Raw genomic sequence first — 23,018 nt, forward strand, 5'->3', positions numbered from 1 at the left:
TTACCTAACCAACACCGGATTATTGCTATTAAAATACTCTTCGGTTAGGTACCAGACACCACTGTTCAACCTTAAACAGACCCTTTGTACCACGCAAAGAGGGATTCCCAAGTCCGTGAACAAGTCACATTAAACAAACTTACAGTTATTACTAAAGGGAACATTACCTATAAAACATGCTATTTGGTTCTATCATTAAACGATTGAGTCGCCCGCTAGACGCACACAAAGTCTACCGTAAATGCACATACCACGCGCTCGAGCGCATGGCCGAGGCGCCATGGGCGGCTGCGAGTATCCGCACGCACGGGAGAGAATGTGCACGTGCAGCAGGCACGCGCATGAGGTGAATATATGGCAACGTGCAGCGTGATATTTTTCTGACTTTGACACCCCCCGTACAATCCCCTGTGCCTTGCATGTCTTTAGTACAGTACCATGCGTGTTGCTTTACCCCGGTACCGTCCCCTGCTCCCTTCAAGTCACACACACACACCTGTACAGTCCCTTGCATGTCGCGCTATCCCTGTACATTCCCGTGTATGTTGCCCCCGCACTCGTACAGTCCCCTGCCCCCTCCCTGTCGCCCCCCCTCCCTGTACAGTGCTCTGCATCCTGCATGTTGCCCTCACTGTACAGGCTCCTGCACCCTGCATGTTCACCCCCTCAGTACAGTCCCCTGCACCCAGCATGTCGCTTACACCCGGTACTGTCCCCTGCACCTGTGTGTCACCACCCTGTACAGTCCCCTGCATCCTGCATGTTGCCCTACCCCCTCAGTCCTCTGTGTGTCGCCCCCCGTAAAGTCCCCTGTGCCCTGCTCCACTGTACAGTCCCCTGCACCCTGCGTGTCACCCCCCATACAGTCCCCTGCGTACCGCCTCCCCATACAGTCCCGTGCCTCATGTGTTGTCCCCTTGTACAGTCCCCTGCATGTCACCCCCACCATTACAGTCCTCTGCGTGTCCCCCCCCGTAAGTCCCTGCACCCTACGTGTTGCCCCCCCATACAGTCCCCTGCACCTTGCGTGACACCCCTCCCTAACCGTCCCCTGCACCCTGTGTTTCGCCCCCTATACAGTCCCCTGTGCCCTGTGTATTGCCCCCCTGTATAGTCCCATGCGCCCTGTGCATTACCCTACTGTATAGTCCCCTGCGCCCTACGTGTCATCCCCCTGTATAGTCCCCTGTGCATTGCCCCCTGTATAGTCCCATGCGCCCTGTGCATTACCCTACTGTATAGTCCCCTGCGCCCTATGTGTCATCCCCCTGTATAGTCCCCTGTGCCCTGAGTGTTGATCCCCCGTACAGTCCTGTGCTCTGCGTGCCGCCCCCGTCCAGTCCCATGTGCCTTGCTTGTTGCCCCCTTTAGTACAGTCCCCTGTGCCCTGAGTTTTACTGTCCACTATATATATAATACAATACAATACAATACAATACAGCCCGGCACTCCTCTGGTAACTCATGTGCCACGGTGCCCTCAGTAAGTAACTTGTAATAAAATGGAAAAATACTGCGGCACTCGAGGTCTTACAACAAGCAATGTATATTTTAGAAAAATCACGGCATGTTCCACCAACGTTTCTGGGTATCCGACCCCTTTGTCAAGGCGCGAGAAGTGAAAAAAAAGTGTAAGGTACATATATATATATATATATATATATATTTTTTATTTATTTTTTTATATAGGGGTGTGAGGGGAACCACTGATCTGCGGTCATACAAGCAGTGCATCTACATTACATTGTAGACTAGACTTTGTGGTCTATACACTTACATGTCCCTGTGGACTATGTTATGTAGGGCTCACAACCCGATGTTTTCGGGAAAGGATGGCAAACCATCGGCTGTCAATCAGAACAGCAATACAAACAGGTACCACAGATAAGCCGGTAGCCAGACATTACCTACAAAGAGGTCACCAGGTAGCCAATCTAAAATGCAGATTAATTGATTGGGTTCCGCCCTTACCCAATGGGGGTGATCGTGCTTTAGTCCTACGTAAAAGAGAAAGTTTTTGGATTTCACATCTAAATACTGTCTCACCTAAAGGCCTTAATGAGCACTCTGCGATGAATGTCTTTTTATGAATTTTCAGTTAAAGGCTATCTATCCAATAATTTCCACCATTAGGCAGAATACAGTGCCTTGTGATTTAGCAGATAGGATGTACCACTAAGGAGGTCATTGGCGACACAATATGGATTTACCTAAGCCGACATTAATAATTGTAGAATACAACAGATACCCTGATAGGGTTCATTTAGTTATCCTAGTGTAGCCTGAGTCCAATATTTTAAGTAGTTTCTTCTATTGTGATATGAAACTTGGGTATTTCGTCTTGTGTCGCTATGACCTTTGTTAATATATGTATTCTCTATGTTTCTATATACAAATGTATATTTTTAAATAAGTGTTTAGTTTAACTAAGTCTGTTTAATTATGACTGCCACACTCCATTAAAAGTTCCGGCCTATATGGATATCGAGATATTATTTGGCCAAGAGTGATAGCACCAGTACAGACTGACCAGTGGACCGATATATGTAAACACACTTGCCCCAACCCTAATATTGCATGAATGTGCACGATTAGAGTGTACATAGTCAATAAGATGTGTTAAAGAAGTTTTTCCACCAGATGCTCAATGGACATTGAATTGTCCTTCCATCATTGAGCTCTATAGGATGAGCCAGAAGAATGAATTAGCTTGTACGTTCCCCTGGTAACATAAGCCTCATGTTTATAGAGCCTGTAGAAGGAAAACGAGTTTTCAGTTTGGCCCATTGCGGCCACCGTTAACAGTTATTTGCATGAACTAGGCACTTCCGGAAATCGAGCTGTGGAACGCATATGCGTTCCACCAGCGGCGCTGTAAAGTAATTAACCACACTGAGCCGAACTCAGCAGCGCGGATGGCCCTGACTGCTAACTTATTAGTTCATTTATCCACACTGCAATAAGCATGTAGGGGGTGAAATTATATAGGTAAGAAAATCGAGGAGGGGGACGCATTTGAGGCCGTCCCTGCACTTCCGGGGTAAGGGGTATAAAAGTCCTGTCATTTTGCCAGTTACAGTTGTGGCTGTAGAAGGTGTCAGCATCTCCTGTAGAGTGGGTGAGTACTGCTATTACATTAGCATGAGTAGTTGGTAGATCTATATCATTTTGACTATTGGAGGATGAACTATGTGAACTGTCCTTACAGTGATCTCCTATGTTGTCAGAGTTGCTCGGAGGTTGTGTGGCTAAGTAAGCACACCAGTAAGTATTGCAGTTTAAGTTGTCTCACTGGTGGTACTGGAATGAGGGGATTTATTGAAGTTTATTGAATATGTGGCCATACACATGCTGTTGTGTATATATGTGAGTGTACATATGCATCCATATATGTATGCATGTCTATATGTATATATCTATTTACCCCTACAGAAACCTGTTAGTACTAAGTCTGACCCATCCATGCAGCACGTTCATTGTCTGAACATGAGACATTGATTCCCTGAGTAAGTGGATGTTGTCCTGTTACCACAGCCATTATACGTTTAAGAGAAATGCCCTAGTTCACATTGGTGTTTATTTTTCTGGACGTGGGACTGGTGAGCACGCTTGGCCAATATAGACATAGGTGTGATATTACATTCGAATCACGATGGGTGTCTGTGAGACCCTTGTAACCAAATACTGTTGGAGTGTGGCAGTCTATATATATATGTTTTGTGTTTGTTCCTTTAAGAGAATTACTCTATCTATTGTCTTTTGTAGTAATCAATGTATGATGCTTTCAAAAACTGTATAAAAATCGAAGCTTGTCTTGAGAAAGATCCGCGAATTAGGATCGAAACGTCGACTAATTGAGCCGAATATACACTGCAATAAAGCTGTTATGAACAAACCAGAACCGTTGACTATTTGAACCTGATGAGTGCACCTCCATATTGTTGGACTTTGGGTTAAATATTGTGGATCCACCCTGCTTGGGGAGATTTCCACTAGGGAGCACCCTACTGTTGTCTATAGTACCGATGTGAGTGCAGGAACATACATGGTATATATATATATATATATATATATATATATATATTTTTTTTTTTATATAGGGGTGTGAGGGGAACCACTGATCTGCGGTCATACAAGCAGTGCATCCTGACTGGAGTTGTGGAAGAACACTTACAGAAGAGCCGGTGACAGGCAGAGGAAAGACAACCTGCTAGCATCTGTGGAAGACATTGCGCCTCAGGAGTGAGAGCAGATCCAGAGAGCTCTGAATGTGTGTGTGTGTGTGGGGGGGGGGGGGGCATTTAACACACACACACACACACAGCACCTGACACACATACACACAAGCACAACATCAGACACACTTATATACACATGCAGCAACTGAAACACACACGGCATTTAACACGCACAGAACCTAACACACACATATACACTCACAGCACCTGACTCTCACACACACATATATACTCACAACACCTGACACACACACACATATATACTCGCAGCACCTGACACACACTTGCATACATGCACAGCACCTAACACACACATATACACATGCAACACCTGACACTCACATATACATGCGCAGCACCTGACACACACACACACACACACACACACACACACTGTAAACGTGCAATACCTGAAACACACACACATACACGCGCAACACCTGACACACACACATATACACGCGCAACACCTGACACACACTAAACATCCTAGTGACATTTGGTGGACCCGTTCATTCCAAGTAAAGCATTCGTTACCTCTAAACCCAATAAATAAAGACACGGAGACTTGAATTTGGCAGAAAAATTGCTAGCTATTTATTTGACCCTAACCATAGCAAACCTGTAAATGAAAACTTTGTTAAGATGCCGATAAAGCCGGCATATGGTGGCAGCAAAAAGAACGGCTCTACTAACCTAAATTAACCGTAAAATACTAAAAATTCGAAACCATCCTAATTTTACTACAACTATCAAAAACCGGTAATAGGTGACAACTCCACCCCCACAGTGACTACCCACCGCTCCTGGGTGCCCTGCCGCTGCCTTCCCGGACGGGTGGTCAAGCGATGGAGGTGAGTGAGGTGAGCGATGGAGGTGAGTGCACCTAAACCAAATCAAACTGTAAATCACTACAGCTTACCATACAACCACCAACTGCTGTTCTTTTCCGCCAATAAATAGCCAACGATAAAACCAGCCAACAATTTAATGCCAAGGCACTCCGTGCCAGAAACCTTTACCAACAGGGCGGGAGGGCGGGAAGGCAATTTCACCAACAAGAGAGAGACAAGATGTCTATCCTTCCCTATATATACTAACCCTCCCCTTTTCCCAAAGGGCTGTACTTTCCTTCCAGCTAGGTCCACCCCTCACAAGATGTTTAACTCATTCCTTTCCTATGCTGTCAATTCTCTCTCCAAATGCATGCAACAGCTGACACACTAATATAAACATGCAGCGCCTGACACACACAGACATGTAGCACCTGACACACACATAGGCACATAGCACCTGACACACACATACACAGGCAGCACCTGACACACAGATACACATGGCTTTTAACACACACACAGCACCTGACACACACATACACTCGCAGCACCTCACACACACATATACATTCACACCTGCCACGCACACACATACAAGCGTAGCACCTGCCACTCGCATACATATACACACGCATCACCTGACACACACATATACATGCGCATCACCTGACACACACATATACATGCGCAGCACCTGACACACACACACATACATGCGCAGCACCTGACACACACATATACACGTGCAGCACTTGACACACACATATACATGTGCAGCACCTGACACAAACATATACACGTGCAGCACCTGACACACACACATACATGCGCAGCACCTGACACTCACACCCACATACAAGTTCAATACCTGACACACGCGCGCGGCAGCTGACGCATACAAACGCAGCACCAGACACACACATACACGCGCATAACCTGACACACACAAATATACGCGCAGCACCTGACACACACACACACACACATATACATGCGCAGCACCTGACACAGACACATACATGCACAGCACCTGACACACACATACACGCGCAACACCTTACACACACATATATATACACGCACAACACCTGACACCCACGCGTGGCAACTGATGCATACAAACACACACCCACATACAGGCACAGCATCAGACGCACTAATATACACACGCAGTACTTGGCACACACACATATATATGCATGTAGCATTTAACACACATATACACACGTGGCACCTGGCACAAACACGTGGTACCTCACACAACTGACACACATGTATACGTACAACACCTGACTGACACACACACGCGGCACCACACACACACATACACGCGTGGCACCACACACGCGCAGCACCTGACATTCACACCCACATACACGTTCAACACCTGACACACACGCGGCAGCTGACGCATACAAACGCAGCACCAGACACATACATACACGCGCACCAGACAATTACATGCGCAGCACCTGACACACACACATACATGTGCAGCACTGACACAGACACATACATGCGCAGCACCTGACACAAATATATACACGCAGCACCTGAAACAATCATATATATGCACAGCACCTGACACACACGTGGCATTTACGCAGCACCTGGCACACATGCACATATACACAGACATAGCATTTAACAAACACAAATACACGTGCAGCACCTGACACACACACACATACATGCGCAGCACCTGACACACACATACATGCGCAGCACCTGACACACACACACACACACACACATACATGCGCAGCACCTGACACACACACATACATGCGCAACACCTTACACACACATATATACACGCAGGACCTGACACACACATATACATGCACAACACCTTACACTCACATATATGCACACAGGACCTTACACACACATATACATGCACAACACCTTACACACACATATATACATGCACAACACCTGACACACACCCGCATGTGGCAACTGATGCATACACATGCAGCAACACACACACGTACACATGTGGCACTACACACACATACTCGCACAGCACCTGACAATCACACCCACATACATGTTCAACACCTGACACACACGCGGCAGCTGACACATACAAACGCAGCACCACACACACACATACACGCGCAGCACCTGACACACAAATATACGCGCAGCACCTGACACACACACACACACATATACATGCACAGCACCTGACACAGACCCATAAATGCGCAGCACCTGACACACACATACACATGCAACACCTTACACACACATATATACACGCACAACACCTGACACATACCCACGCGTGGCAACTGATGCATACACACACACACCCACATACAGGCACAGCATCAGACGCACTAATTTACACACGCAGTACTTGGCACACACACATATATATGCATGTAGCATTTAACACACATATACATGCGTGGCACCTGGCACAAACACGTGGTACCTCACACAACTGACACACATGTATACGTACAACACCTGACTGACACACACATGCGGCACCACACACACACGTACACGCGTGGCACCACACACGCGCAGCACCTGACATTCACACCCACATACACGTTCAACACCTGACACACACGCGGCAGCTGACGCATACAAACGCAGCACCAGACACATACATACACGCGCACCAGACAATTACATGCGCAGCAACTGACACACACACATACATGTGCAGCACAGACACATACATGCGCAGCACCTGACACACATATATACACGCAGCACCTGAAACAATACTATATATGCGCAGCACCTGACACACACTTAGCATTTACGCAGCACCTGGCACACATGCACATATACACAGACATAGCATTTAACAAACACATATACATGTGCAGCACCTGACACACACACAAATACACGTGCAGCACCTGACACACACACACACACACACATGTGCAGCACCTGACACACACACATACATGCGGAACACCTTACACACACATATATACATGCAGGACCTGACACACACATATACATGCGCAACACCTTACACACACATATATACACACGCAGGACCTTACACACATACATGCACAACACCTTACACACACATATATACATGCACAACACCTGACACACCCCCACATGTGGCAACTGATGCATACACATGCAGCAACACACACACGTACACGTGTGGCACCACACACACATACTCGTGCAGCACCTGACACTCACACCCACATACATGTTCAACACCTGACACACACGCGGCAGCTGATGCATACAAACGCAGCACCAGACACACACATACACACACACCAGACACACACATACACGTGCAGCACCTGACACACACACACACACACATACATGCGCAGCACCTGACACAGATACATACATGCGCAGCACCTGACACACATATATACACGCAGTACCTGAAACAATCATATATATGCGCAGCACCTGACACACACACACACGTATCATTTACACAGCACCTGGCACGTATACACAAACATAGCATTAAACAAACACAAACATACATGCGCAGCACCTGACACACACACACACACACACACACAAATGCGTAGGACCTGACACACACACACACACATACATGCACAACACCTTACACACATGATAAAGATGGAAGCCATATTTGTTCATAGGACTCCATTTTATAATTGACATCTTACAAACTGTTTCAAATTGTTTTTCAGCTTAGAACTGACACAGGAAAGAGTGTAGACCTGTACTGTTTGAACCCATATTGTGAAGCTGTGACCTTTATCTAAGATAAACTCCTTGCACAAATATATTATCAGCAGCTAAATGTGAAGGCTGCAAAGGCATTTATCAGTTTGCGGTATAACAGGAACGGAAGCAGACCCAGACATATGTAGATTATGAGTTTAACAAAAGTTCACTGTTGCCCCACGTAAAACCGCAAACTGGAATTATAGCGTTGCTAAGAAGATAGTTTACTAACCAATAGGATAAGAAAAGTATGTTAACCAATAGAATTAAAGAGATCATTAACCAATAGGATTATGTTTTGTGTAAGGAAGCTACGCCACTGTATGCAAATATGTACCTCTTTATAATGTAAGGTTTTCAGGAAATAAAGCAGCTCTGCACTATTATTCCTCACTGAATACACGTGTGGCTAGTTATTACAAAGGTTATTTTGTTGACTGGTCACTGGCTGCAGCCGTGTATGAACCTGATGCTGACTGACTGAATGTGTGCTTGAACTTGGTTAAGCAAAGGGTGCCCTTTCCTGGGTTCCCCTTTATCATATGGAGGTTCCGAATCCGAGATCCCACGTCACCTGTTGAACAGCGGACGACTGGGCGGACGGTTCCTGGACTGAGACTCAAAACCCATGCATGGTACGTAGAGATATTTCTCTGTAGACTCTCATTCCTTCTACCTGTCCACCCTGGTCCGCTGGGAGACAGAGATTCGGGATTGTGTGCGCAAACGTCACTCAGTAAACAGGTTTTTCTCATTTTCATTCTATCTCTTGCTTATATGTGCTTATATATGTTACAAAGGCGTATGAATCAATGAATGGAAGTGTGAATTTATCCTGAGTATTTAGAGTGTGCATACATAATCAACTGACGGGTTATTAAACCGGATGTTGCTGCAGCCGCCGTCACTGGTGGTAGTGGCTCCCGGGACCCGTGTACTTGGTGTATACCTCAAATAACAGGCGATTGGAGTGGCGTAGTTAAAGCGTCCAATGGGTCTGGTCAGGTGTTTTGGTGCGGTAGCGATCCTACACGCATACTCAGGTGACCCATGTGGCATCTGAGGGCTAGAACACTGTCTTGTTTGTCTTATAAAGAGAACTAGAACGTAGATTAAGTCATTGTTACAGCAGTATAAATGTAAATTAGTGTAGGGAGACTTTAGAAAGAACTCAGAGTTATGAAACAAACTTGTCCCCTTGGTAAGTGTGTAGTACTTTTAGTAAAGGCACACCACGATCAGAAATTTTATTTACATTATATTTGTAGTCCAGGAGAATCTCCCCTATTTTCTGAACCTTGGGAAGAAGGATTTGACATTTTTGCACCAGTTTGTTGCCATTTCATTCCTACAGTAAGAGACATTGGAAGTAAGTGGTCTGATATACTGTCTGAATTAAAAGATTCAGAGCAGTATATTGTACACAATATAAGAGTCTAAATTGTACTCACAGTAGAATATCATTGCATCTGACTTGTATACCTTGTTTGTATTATAAAGTACGTCCTGTCGCTTTAAAAATTATAGCGTACAGAGTTAAGGAGAAAAAAAAATCAGAAACGGAAGCCGTTTAAAATTTCTTTTTTTTTTCTCTCTCTTCCGTGAGCTGTAACCACAGACTGCTGCAAGAATGCAAGTTAAATGTCCTGTCAGGATTGTGTCTGCATAGCAATCATACACAAGTTAGAGGAGGGACATCCATTTGTTTTAAAAGCAGTAGTGTACTTTGCAAAAGAAGGGGTTTGGGAAAATAGAAAAAAACCCAGATGATGTGCTCATATTAATGGAATGTCATTTCATTCCAAAAGATAGTGACATAGGTAAAAATTGGTTACAGATCACCTCTGTTCCAGGCAATTTTCCTCACAGTTATATCTCTGAGGATCCGTTAGATCCAGGTTACTGATATTTTCCGGATTTTATTGAATACTTACTGGCCATAAGTATGGAAAATACAAATACTTATCCTTCGGATGAAGCACCTCGGAGTGCCATGGACATTATGAAGAATGTACATGGTGAGCAATGCTTGAAGGGTATGAGACGATTGTTTCAAAGGGCAAAAGTGACTACTAATTGTTATGCACACCAGTGCCTGCAGGAATGTACTGGTGTTTGAACTGTTATGCACACCAGTGCCTGCAGGAATGTACTGGTGTCTGAACAGAGAGGGATGCAAAACAAATGAACTCACAGACAGACTGGGAAATATGACATAACGTACACAGAAAGTGATAGGGTAACAAAACCAACACAGAGTGAACAGAGAAGCCCAGAGGCTAAGAAACTGGGTGTCTCCCTAGTATTAGAAATGCTCAGATGGAAAAAGCAAGATGTTGTGTTTTAATACGTAGAGAACCCGAAATGCTGTTGCTAAGGGCAACAGCAAAACCCTAAAGGGTTACCAACGGGTGTGGCAGTAAACTCCTTGGTCAGAGATGGAATAATAGACACAAGGAGAGTCTCCACAATCCTAATTCTCACTTGCAGGGCCCAGGTACAGCTTACTGCCACTAAACTGACACATGGACACCCTGCACAGTGAGAGAGGATTAAGCAGGCAGGTCTGAAAGTACAGCCACAAACCTGCTGGGTTCACAGAATATCAAAAGAACCTCAGCAGGCTAAACGACTGACTCCAGTCTTACTGCTAGGTCTGGATTGGCAGAGTGTAGTACCAAATCCCCAGGCCTATTTGCAGTAAGCAACAACAAATACAAAGCTACACAGTACTGGCTAACTTTCAGGAACTGACTAACCAACAAAGATTCAGCAGCATCTGCTTAACCTGAGAAGAGGCCTTATAAAGCAGGTGCTGTCCACGCCCCCCTCAGACCTCACAGACTGTGAGCACAAAAACCAGCACCGGATCCCCTGCCTGTAACCACTGCATAGCAAAAGACCCGAACCGGAGTATCAGCTGCGCTCAGGTTACTCCGCTAGCACTTGTCTCCCGGTTGCCATGACGACGTGGCAGCACAGGGCAGGAGACCCTAACAGTACCCCCCCTCTGACGAGGGGTCAAAGAACCCCTACCACCGGGTTTATCGGGGAACTGCGAGAAGAAAGAGCGTATCAGTCTGGGGGCATGAAGATCACAACTGCGCACCCACGACCGCTCCTCCGGGCCATACCCCTTCCAGTGCACCAAAAATGACAGCCGACCCCGAACCATCTTGGAGTCAAGAATCCTTTCAACAACAAACTCCCTCTGGCCACGTATCAGAAGAGGGGAAGGTCTTCCTCTGGAAGAAGGATTACAAATCGCCCGTTTTAAAAGGGAACAATGAAATGTTTTATTGATACCCAAAGAACGGGGCAGATCTAACTGAAATGCCACCGGATTGATAACCCTGGTGATCTTATAAGGGCCGATGAACCGGGGGCCTAACTTATGAGATGGCTGTCTCAACTTCAAATTCTTGGTAGACAACCAGACGAAGTCTCCTAATTTGAAGCTGCAGGGTCTTTTCCGCTTATCAAAAACCCTTTTGGTCACTAATGACACAGACACAAGGGCTTTCTTCACTTTCCTCCAAATACCTCTAAGGACCGAAACGACAGAGGAACCACCAGGCGTGGAGTCCAGGGGGTCAAAAGAATTGGCCTTAGGATGATGCCCATACACACAAAGGAAGGGAGAGATCCCTGTAGCAGAGTAAGCCGTGTTGTTATAGGCAAACTCCGCCATTGACAGATGAGCAACCCAGTCAGTCTGACACTTGGAGACATAACACCTGAGGAACTGCTCCAAGGACTGGTTCACCCTTTCAGTCTGCCCATTAGACTGCGGATGGTAGCCTGACGACAAGCTGACAGAAATCTGGAGATCGGAACAAAATGCCCTCCAGAATTTGGCCACAAACTGGGATCCGCGGTCAGAGACCACATCAAGTGGCAACCCGTGGAGACGCACAACATGCAGCATAAATAATTCAGACAGGCGTCTGGCCGATGGCAGCCCAACCAGTGGAACGAAGTGCGCCATCTTCGAAAACCTGTCAACGACAACCCAGATGGCTGTCATCCCAGAGGATTTGGGCAAGTCCACAACAAAATCCATTGAAATGTGGGTCCATGGCTTAGATGGAATAGAGAGTGGATGTAATGGGCCAACAGGAACCCCTCTAGGAGTCTTATTTCGGGCACAGATGTCACATGCCCGAACCCACTGATCCACATCCTTAGCCACCGAGGGCCACCACACCGCCCTAGATAGCAACTCCCGAGTTCTGGCAATACCCGGGTGACCTGCCGACTTCTTGGCATGGAATTCCAGGAACACTCGCTGTCTTAACCTAGGAGGCACAAACAAAAGACCTACCGGAAGGTCTGGAGGAGCCTGCTCCTGTGCTCTAAGGACTAATGACAAGAGGTCCTGGGTAATGCCCACTTTAATACATGATGGGGACACAATGGGCAACGGCTCCTCGGTGGTCTCCTGGATTGGAGCAAAACTCAGCGAGAGCGCATCAGCCTTGATGTTTTTTGACCCAGGGCGATATGTTATCAAAAAATGAAAGCGAGCAAAAAACAAAGCCCATCGTGCCTGCCTGGCATTGAGACGCTTCGCTGACTCTAAATATGCCAAATTCTTATGGTCGGTGAGAATTGAGACCACAAACTTAGCCCCCTCAAGCCAGTGTCTCCACTCCTCGAGTGCATCCTTAATAGCCAACAATTCCCGGTTACCCACGTCATAATTCATCTCGGCAGGCGAAAATTTACGGGAAAAGTAAGCACAGGGATGAAGGCGATTATCAGACACTCCCATCTGAGAGAGCACTGCCCCAATACCCATCTCAGAGGCATCCACCTTGACAATGCTAAATTCCTATGTCGTATAAACAACCCTTAATGAAGTCTAAGAACACAGTACGCTGTTTACTTAAGAAGTACCGTAAGGGTACGCTAGTTGCGTAACGATCGCTTAGCCGTAGGCGAGACGCTCAAGCGTCACGTTCGCTCACGGCCCAGTGATCACAGGACAGCACGTTATTGGTGATGACTAGAGTAATGATTCGCTATGGCGTAGCGGACGCTCGAGACCACGAGGAGATCACCAGCGGCGCAGACGCTCACAACGCTATACCTTTATGTCTAAACCTTTTATCAATGAAATACACAGAATACCTTAATGTGAATACAGGGTGTAAGTGCAACCTTGTGTAACCTGACTAACTACAAAGCTGCTTGAGCGTCACCGACGCTCAAGTGAACACTTAAAACTATAGGAAATACACAGATACTGGTTTAGGGTCCAAAGCCTATTATCTGTATTATAACTATTATACTTGCAAAAAGAATCACAGTACAAATGATACACTACAATATAACAGAGACTTCCTAACCGAATAACTATACAAGAAATACAATACAATACTATGCTGATCTAATACAATACAATACTAGTCAATGGGAGATACGAGAGAAAGAGAAGGGAGAGAGAGAGAGAGAGACGGAGAGAGAGATTGGCTCACAGTAAGACAATATGATTACGGAGAAAAACTTACGCACAAAGGGTATGATCGCATGCGCCTCTGGACATCCAGCTTCCCGATTATCAGCAATGAGAACCATTTGATGAGAAGTGAAAGCTGGATGCCACAGGCCCGTCTTTTATGCTACTCACACAATGCAATCTAATGGTCCCTACAACCTCATTGTCCATTGGACGCAGGAATTCGGCTTCGCATTATAACAAAAGGTCATAGGGTGATTCATACAGGTGGGCTGTGACGATTTCAAACAGCTCAGGTGGGTGGGAAACTAGGTTTCCCGCCGCATACCTGAGTATGAGTAAATAATAGAAATGGACATAAACTTCTTATGTCCATAACTATCCGCACGAGCGATTAATACGCTCCAAACCAACACCGGAATATTGTTAATTAAATACTCTTCCGATGGGTACCAAACACTGCTGTATGATTCCTGTTAGACCCTTCGCACAATACAAAGAGGGATTCCTCCGTTCAGGGACATTCTATATTAACCAAACTTTCAGAATATATCAAAGGGACCATGGTCTACAAACTACATTAATTGTGAAAATATGTAACGATTGGGTCGCACGCTACGACTACATACTCCTTACCGTAAATACGCATACCGATGCGAGCGGGTGCACGCATCAGCGGGTATGCGCTATCACGGGAAAGCGCACGCATGCGCAGCGCGGACCAGCGTGAGGTGCAAATATGACAGCGTGTATGGGGATATTTTTCTGACTTTGACAGTCCACCCTTTGGCAGTCAATAATAACTGCCACCTTCAAAACATTTCAAAAAGGAGAAAAATATAAGTCAGGGGTTAATTCATTTCCATGGTTGGGTAAGGAAGAAGAGAGGAGTAGGTGTGAAGAGGGTATGACCTAGTGAGATAGCAGAAGTATGTGTGTATGAGTCCATGTTTGGAGGGTCATGTATCATCGTGCCGTACGTGTGGTAAATCAAGCTTCGAGGTATTGCGAAGTATACATTTGAATTCCTTCTTATCCCGTGGTACAGGTCTGTGGATGGGCTGTCAAACTTTACCGAGCTCTTTTCGGCTTTTGAACAAAATGGGGAGCACATTTTAGTTGATGATACATGAATGGGGGAATATGTGATTGCTGATATCTGTGCCTGTATTCCCTATACTATGTGTGTCATTACCTGAGGGTTGTAGAAATGAAGAAAAGACATAATTACGGTAAATGCGGGGGTATTCTATGTCAGGGAAATGTACATCTGTTGTTGAAGTTTTGTTCGGTATCTGTTGAGAGTCATCTTCTTTGCGCTGTATTGCTCCTTGGGCATGAGCAAATAGCTTTGTCAGTGCCATCAGATTTACAAAAAATGTTGGGCTAGCGTGAGTTTAAAAATACTAGGGAAACTGGGGATCCATGGCAAAGTTCATCAAATGTCCATTTCTCAAGTGGTCAAAACTTCATCTTTGGTGCTTGTCTGTTGTCTGTATAGCGTCTCGTCAACTTCCTCGTCCAAGGGGGTCTTTGTATCTTGGGGAAAAGCAGAAAAACAGGTGGAAGAAACGGACCGTATAATCGCATTTTTCATCACATCCTGGTTTCTATCATTGGGTCATAAATCAAATCCAGGTTAATTACAGTTTCCTCACTCCTCAAGCTCATCACTTTTGTACTTTGTTTGCACCTCATTAAAGCCTGCCCGCATCTAAATATCAATCCAATAGATATAACAACACCTAAGATACATAGGAGAAACTTTCCAACATCCATTATGACTCCTTGAGCCCAGTCTCCTAAACCGGAGAACCAATTTTGCGGGTTCAACCATGACACCCAACTAGTCAGCTCATTTCCTACAGCGGCAAGGGTGAGATTGTGTTTTCGGCGAAATTCCCATTTTAATTGGAGAATATCGTCCATCTTTTGGTCTATGACCTCTACCGGATCCTCGGTGCTATTTGTGATATACGTGCAACACTTTATGCCGTACTGTGTTGCCAATGTAACACAATATCCGCCTGTTACTGCTGTAAGATAATTAAGAACCATCCTATGCTGAACTAGTTCTGTTTTATAAGCTTGAAGTTCTCTTCCAGTGTATCTGAACGTGTCATCATACATTTCAGTGATATTATCTAACAAATTGGCGAGTGCGGAAATGTATCTATAATTCATCACTCCTCGAGCGGTGCGAGTGAAATCTAACGCTACCAGAACCTGAATCCCGGTGGATTCATGGATAAGATCAGAGGCCGGATGCTCTAACCTTTCTGACAGTTGTCTTTTAACTCGGTGCTCGTAATGAGTGTGAGTATAAGGAGCTTGGGCACCACGGTGTATGTCCTTCATTTTGTCATGTGTAACAGTCATCACTTCAGGCAATACTTTTCCAATATAACACAATCCTTCAGAGTTTGGGGCAAGCCACTTGTACGCCTTTCTCCCGCATATGAAATATGCATCATCGGGGAGAACATATGGGACAGAGAAGGACATTACCATATTACACACCTTCCAGGTGAACTCTCCTGACCCTAATTCTTCCATCTGCTTAATGCATGTATCAGTTTGTACGATATGTGCACAGTATCCTGGTGATACTTCTCCAACTCTCGTAATCCTATTTCCTAAGGTATATCGGTACCGGAAAGATTTTCCTCTACTGGCTATGTGGCGTACAAGCTCTGTATCTGTAGGCATTCTATCTGCTCTGTGTGAAAAGGTCATGGTAAGGTTGCTCCATGACACTTCCCAATTTCCCGGTTTACGGGGATTGGAGATATTAAAACATAAGAGGGACCTATCCACATGGTATTGGTGGAGCTTCAAACTAGGAGGGCTGGAGATGTTAAACCTCCGGTCCACCGGTCTCCCACCACTTAGCTCAAGTACCTCCCCTAACGTTAAAGGAAATGGTACTAGCCCTGATTTGCTATGACCCTGAGGTACTTGAGAGCATACCCAACAATCTGTTTGGTTTAATACGTTACCCACTAAGGAGTGATAGTCACTCAATGGATGCCGGTCCATATGGATATTAAAACTGGATTGGCATTTCTTTATGCACCCATCCTCAATCAAATTGTCACAGAGCCTATAGATACAGTTTTCTTCAGCTAACAATCCATCACAATTTCTTCTATCGGATCGTTTTCTGATACTCGCCTTTGCTTGTTGGTTTGGTTGATCTTGGAAAACTACGCCTCCATCATCATAATCGGAACCCATTCCAGAACCTCTCTCGACCTCTATGGTACTCTCGCCGGAACAGACTGCTCTGGTCAACATCATGGTTAACATCAAAATCCGGATCACAGTCTCTTGGGGCAAGTCCATCTTTGAGGAGGAAATAGAGAAGAATGAGAAGGGGGAAAAAGAAATTTTAAGGGAGAGGGGATGGGAAGTGGAGAAAAACAATAAAAGGGGGAAGGGAGTCAACAACTGCTTTCGGTCTTCAAGGCTCAGGTGCCGCCTCAGTCCTCCTGGAACAGACACTCCAGTGATACAACCTCTACCGTCTGTTCCTTATCACGGGACTTCTCTGGATCAGCAACCTTCTTGCAGTGGGATGAATGGACCCAAGTCTCTCTCTCAGCAACCTTCAATGCTGTGGTGCTAGTCAATAAGACCTGGTATGGTCCTTCCCATCTATCAATAAGACAACCTGAGCGTAGAAAATTTCGTATCATTACATAATCCCCAGGTTCAATGTCATGACAATTACTATCTGGTAAATCAGGAATCACCAACTTCAGATTATCATTTTGATTCCTCAACTGCTTACTCATGTTAATCAAGTATTTTACAGTTACTTCATTGTTACATTTCAAATCATCCTGAGGGTTAATCATGACATGCGGTTGTCGACCAAACAGAATTTCAAAAGGGGACAGGTTAAGAGGGGACCTGGGAGTGGTTCTGATGCTATACAAAACAATGGGTAAAGCTTCTGGCCACGTCAATCCTGTCTCTGCCATTACTTTACTCAATTTATTTTTAATAGTGCTGTTCACTCTTTCGACCTTCGCACTCGCCTGTGGACGGTACGGAGTGTGCAGCTTGCTATCAATACCCATTAATTTACACATTCCTTGAAAGACATCACCGGTAAAATGGGTACCCCTATCACTTTCAATGATTATAGGGATACCATATCTACATACAAATTCCTGTACAATTTTTTTAGCTGTAAACATAGCGGTATTTGTAGCTGCTGGAAATGCTTCGACCCAATTCGAGAAAACATCTATACAAACAAGTACATATTTCAAATTTCGACATGGTGGTAATTGAATGAAGTCAATTTGTATTACCTGGAAAGGGCCGCCGGCAGGTGGGATATGGGATGGTTCTGTAGGTATTGCTTTTCCAATATTCTTTCTCAGACAGGTAAGGCATGACATTGCTCTTTTACCCGCATGAGAGGAGAATCCTGGGGCGCACCAGTATGCTCTTACCAATTTGCACATCCCCTCCTTGCCTAGATGAGTCAACCCATGAGCTGCTTCAGCCAGACATGGAAGATATGCTCTGGGGGCCACTGGTTTACCATGTCCATCCGTCCAGAGCCCTGAGGACTCCTGGCCATATCCCTTTGCCTTCCAGACTGCTCTTTCCTGTGTGGAACACAAATTCTGCATCTCACACAACTTCTGTGTGTTGATGGTATTAAATACCATCAGTTGTGTGGTGTCTGTCTGTATGGGGGTAGCAGCTGCAAGCTTAGCTGCTTCGTCTGCTCGGCTGTTACCAAGTGACACTGGGTCTTGACTATATGTATGTGCTTTACATTTGATAACAGCCACTCTGTCGGGTTCCTGTATCGCTGTTAGAAGCCTTTTTATATAAGCTGCATGCGCTATCGGTGTACCAGCTGCCGTCATGAAATTTCTGAGGCGCCATAGGGCTCCGAAATCATGTACTACCCCGAAGGCGTATCTAGAATCGGTGTAGATATTGGCTGACTTACCCTTAGCCAATTCACATGCTCTGGTTAGGGCGACCAGTTCAGCAACCTGGGCTGAGTGAGGTGGACCTAGCGGTTCCGCTTCTATGGTGTCTTGGTCATCTACGACTGCGTATCCAGTACACAAGTCTCCCGAGTCTGACTGTCTATGACAACTACCGTCAGTGTAGAACGTGAGTTCTGCATCTTCCAGTGGATTGTCACTGATGTCAGGCCTTGCGGTAAAATTTTGGGTCAAATATTCCATACAATCATGTGCATCTTCCTTTGTATTAAATCCTCCTTCCCTATCACTCTCACCTTCCACCCTTTGTGTCTGACCAGGCACACCTGGGAGAAATGTTGCAGGATTTAATGCGCTGCATCTCCTTATGGTGATGTTTACTGGGGCCATTAATGCCAATTCCCATCTTGTAAACCTTGCTGATGAGACGTGTCTGGTTTGGGCAGAATTCAATAAGGCAGATACTGCATGTGGTGTATGGATTGTGAGGTTGTGGCCTAGCACGACATCTTCGCTTTTTGTCACTAGCAATGCTATCGCCGCAACGCTACGCAAGCATGTGGGAAGGGATCGCGCTACCGTGTCTAGCTGAGCGCTGTAGTATGCAACTGGCCTGCTGGCATCACCGTGTTTTTGGGTTAGTACACCTGCTGCGCAACCAGCACTTTCTGTTCCGTATAGTTCAAAGGGTTTCCCATAGTCTGGCATACCTAGTGCTGGCGCCTGCGTTAGGCACTGTTTGAGTCTCTCAAATGCTGTTTCGGATTCGTCTGTATGCGAGATCCTATCAGGTTTGTTTGAGGAGACCATTTCCTGCAAAGGTAACGCCAATATGGAAAACCCTGGGATCCAATTACGGCAATACCCACACATTCCTAAAAACGTCCTGATCTGTTGCTGGGTTTGTGGCAGTGTCATGTCTCTAATGGCTTGGATTCTATCAGCGGTCAGGTGTCTCAGTCCTTGTGTTAGACAGTGTCCCAAATATTTTACCTTAGGTTGGCATAATTGCAACTTGTCTTTGGAAACCTTATGTCCTGTGTCTGAAAGATGAAACAGGAGCTGTTTCGTATCCTTCAGGGAAGCTTCCAGCGAATCTGAACACAGTAGTAAATCATCTACATACTGTATCAATACTGATCCACTCTCCGGTTGGAAAGACTGTAAACAATCATGCAAAGCCTGAGAAAATATACTTGGACTATCTATGAAACCTTGGGGTAACCGAGTCCACGTGTATTGGACTCCTCTGTATGTGAATGCAAACAAATATTGGCTGTCAGGGTGCAGAGGTACCGAAAAGAATGCGGAGCAGAGGTCAATAACAGTGAAAAATTTGGCAGTGGGAGGAATTTGCATTAGGATGACAGCTGGATTAGGCACTACGGGGAACTGACTCTCAACTATTTTATTAATCCCCCTTAGATCCTGCACTAGCCTGTAACCCCTCCCCCCACTCTTTTTAACAGGGAAGATGGGACTATTTGCTGTGCTGGACGTTCTTACTAGAATGCCCTGTTGTAGCAAGCGCTCTATTACTGGGAAAACTCCTAACTCCACCTCTGGCTTCAGAGGATACTGTGGGATTTTTGGAGCTATCCTACCATCTTTTACTTGTACAACTACTGGAGCTACGTTTGCCATTAATCCAGTGTCCTGTCCATCTTTTGTCCAAAGTGACTCTGGTATCTGAGATGTCATCTCTTCTATTTGGGATGGATTCCTATTTGTCATAATGGGATGTGACATTAATTTTGATGGGGAGTCTAACATGTCTCGTACTTCCTGAGCGTGATTCTCAGGAATGTCCAAGAATACACCTTCAGGAGTACAATAAATGACGCAACCCATTTTACATAGTAAGTCTCTTCCCAGGAGATTGGTTGGTGCCGATGCAGCTAGCAAAAACGAATGCTTGGTATGCAAAGGCCCTATTGTAATCTCGGCTGGTTTGCTAACAGGGTAGTGCTGGACTACTCCTGTTACTCCCATGGCTGGAACTGTCCTACCAGTGGTTCTCATGCCCACTGTCGAATTTATCACTGACTTGGCCGCCCCTGTGTCTACAAGAAAGTTTAAGGTTTTACCAGCTACATCGATTGCAATCTCTGGTTCATTTCCAAGACTGGCAATCAATTTCACTGGCTGCAGATTACAGGTATGGCCACACCCCTATTGGGTATGCTGACCTCCCTGAATCCCGTTGGCAGCAACTACTTGTGGGGGAGTTAGCTGGGAACTACCAGAGGCATGCCAATCTCTGTTCGGGGGGTATCTTTTTGTTTCCCCTGTATGTGGCTCAAAACTCCGCCTCTGTGGACCCTGCTCCCAATGTCGTGTGTCGTGTCGTTGTCTAGGGGGTTGAAAAGATCTTTGTACACTCTTTGTTCTACAGTCTCGTGCATAGTGTCCCGGTTTGTTACAAGAAAAACATGTTATTACACTTGACTTACCCACAGGATTCGGTGGTACATACGCAGGCTGCCTTGTGGTCAGCGCCTGTATACTTACTGACATCAACTTATCACTTTGCGACTCCCTGTGTCTAGTGATGTTTCTGTCGTGATCAATACCAGCCTCTCTTAATGTGGACACCGACAGACCTCGCCAACATGGTTGCGTGGTCTGAACCCTAGTCTTTAATGTTTCCTTTAAACCATCCATCAGTACAGATACTGCTACTTCTTGGTGGTTTGGGTTGGTCCTAATGTCTTCTATTCCAGTGTACTTTGCCATTTCTAATAGTGCCCGATGAAAATATTCTGTTGCCGTTTCGGACTCTTTTTGTCTAATGGAGAATATTTTGTTCCATTTAACAACGGCTGGGAAATACTCCTTTAGCTGTAAATTTATCCTTTTTACATTATCCTTGTTGTACACGTCTGTAAGCGGTACATCTTTATCTAGTCCACAATCGGCTAAGAATTGAACTGAGTCGACATTTGAAGGTAAACAAGCTCTTAGCAGTATCTGCCAATCCTTGTTGTTGGGTTCTACAGTGTTACCTAGATCCCTGATGTATTTTTGGCTAGCAACTAAGTCTTTCCTGGGGTCAGGAAATTCGGACACTATTGTTCTTAATTCCATTCGGGAAAATGGAGTGTACATGGCAATGTTCCTTATGGGAGTGGCTCCTGATACATCTGTTTTCCCATTGGGAACTGCTATTACTCTAACAGGGTTAACTCTAACAACCTCATTCTGTGTAGATTCTACAACTTGTGGTGAAATTGTTTCAGTATAATGCATGGTGCCGTACTTACCCGTTGACACGACCTCACCTATCCCTCCGCTAGGGGCTTTCGCTAATCTCGTGGGTGTTGCTGTGCCTACTGTGGTCTCTGCTATGGTGGCCGCTAGAGAGAGAGCTGAAATTGTTGCTGGATCGTCTTCTTGATCACACTCCTGAGGAAAGTTCAAAACAGGGTACAACTTGCACGGGTTAATACTTGCATGAGTTACTTGGTTAACATCATTAACATTTACAGGGTTACTAAGTGTTTGTGTTTTACAACCCAGTGCGTTTCTCTCCGTAATCAACTTCTCTCCTGCTATGTATGGTGGTGGCGGGGCTGTGGCTATCAGTTTCCTGACTGCCCCAGATCCCGCCGCCAGAGCCAAACCTCTCTGTATCTCACCTTCCTGTTGCCACAACTGTAAATAATCATGATGCTGAATTAGTCTCTTTGTTGATTTTATGAGACATATCCTCCTCCTTAAATTTTGTAACACTTCTGGACTGAAGCTACCTATTCTTGGGAATTTCTCCCTGTCTTGTACAGTCATTC

The 23,018-nt window shown here is 45.4% G+C and overlaps 2 long non-coding RNA genes across 2 annotated transcripts in view; one reads left to right on the forward strand and one right to left on the reverse strand.

The window, feature by feature from the left end:
- The window catches only part of LOC134945070 (uncharacterized), a 123,742-nt gene that overhangs the window by 25,060 nt on the left and 75,664 nt on the right, over positions 1 to 23,018 (reverse strand). The gene's annotated exons all lie outside the window — the stretch shown is intronic.
- LOC134943567 (uncharacterized) lies at positions 2,468 to 3,900 on the forward strand. Its single transcript, XR_010181613.1, has 2 exons — positions 2,468 to 3,263; positions 3,432 to 3,900. It is a non-coding gene; the product is annotated as an uncharacterized LOC134943567 (long non-coding RNA).

This window comes from Pseudophryne corroboree, chromosome 7 (assembly GCF_028390025.1).
Source record: "Pseudophryne corroboree isolate aPseCor3 chromosome 7, aPseCor3.hap2, whole genome shotgun sequence".
NCBI lineage: Eukaryota > Metazoa > Chordata > Amphibia > Anura > Myobatrachidae > Pseudophryne > Pseudophryne corroboree.